This window comes from Microtus ochrogaster, unplaced genomic scaffold, assembly GCF_000317375.1.
Source record: "Microtus ochrogaster isolate Prairie Vole_2 unplaced genomic scaffold, MicOch1.0 UNK14, whole genome shotgun sequence".
In the NCBI taxonomy this organism is placed as follows: Eukaryota; Metazoa; Chordata; class Mammalia; order Rodentia; family Cricetidae; genus Microtus; species Microtus ochrogaster.
This window is the reverse complement of record NW_004949112.1, coordinates 1,681,184-1,682,464: the sequence shown is the minus strand read 5'-3', so window position 1 is coordinate 1,682,464 and position 1,281 is coordinate 1,681,184.

Sequence of the window (1,281 nt, the reverse complement as noted above, 5' to 3'; positions counted from 1 at the left end):
GACCAAATAGTTTCAGAATCTATTATAATTGACAGGGACCAGCGCCCATACACAGTTAGTCACACCCAGGTCTCTATGGCATTAGAGGCAGAAATATCCAGAACAGCAGTCTCACTGTCTAAGCCAGGCCCATAAGGTGAATTTTTCTTTCCTGTGGAAGAGGGACATGGAAAAGTCTGACCTTATTTTGTCTAGGCAAAAGTGGTGCAATCAGTTCTCCAATGTCCTGCTGTTTGCCCACAGTCTGGACCTGGTTCTGGCAGCTGGTGTTGCACTGGGTCATCTCACCCAGTGGTCAGCATCATCATAATCCAGGTGGAGACATCATGTAGCCATAACTTCTCTGGAGACCTTGGGTCACTGCTAGGATCTCTGAGTCTCTGTCTAATATAATACGCTTTTTAATCATTATTTTAAATGCCATCCCCTGCAGATTTCTGAAGTTTGAGGGCTGCCTAGGTATGTGTGATTAGACAAACTTTGTTTTTTATTATTTGTTTTAAGTTTGACTTTGAAAACATATACAGGGAACTAAACTAAATACGACTTATTTCTGTAACTAATAATATCAGTAGTTTAAGGATGACTGACTAACTTGTATTTCCTCACAGTCTATAATAAGTTAGCAGCTTTCACAAGACTGGAACTCCACACTCTGTAATGATTCTGAACTGAAGCTAATAAAGAAACTGAATTAGTCATTCTGAGGGTAAACACAGAACAAGTTTCTTTTTTTTTTTTTATTTTTATTGGTACCCGGAGGGACAGCCGTGGGTGCTGGGAACCGAACTCTTATATTTTTGGTTGTGAGCCTAGCCTTTAACGGCTGAGCCATCCCTCCAGGCCAACACAGAACAAGTTTCTATCCAGCTGTTAATGCTGTCTCTTGGAAGGCAAAGAACAGGTTCCCAGGTGAAATGGGACCAGGAGGAAGTCTAAGAGCTGGCATTGCCCTAGGGCAAACTGAGAGTAAAGTCTACCTTCCTGTTGATGTATAGAACCCATCTTGGCAGGTGTGTACTAAGTTGCCCTGAGAAAGCTGTCCTCTTTCCCCCTTCACAAGTAAGTACAGATGACAGGACTCAATCATGGGTCTTGTCTGTTCAGGGGCTCAAATCTGTTGATAAGAAGAAGCATGCCGGGCGGTGGTGGTGCACGCCTTTAATCCCAGCACTCAGGAGGCAGAGGCAGGCGGACCTCTGTGAGTTCGAGGCCAGCCTGGTCTACAGAGCTAGTTCCAGGACAGGCACCAAAGCCACAGAGAAACCCTGTCTTGAAAAA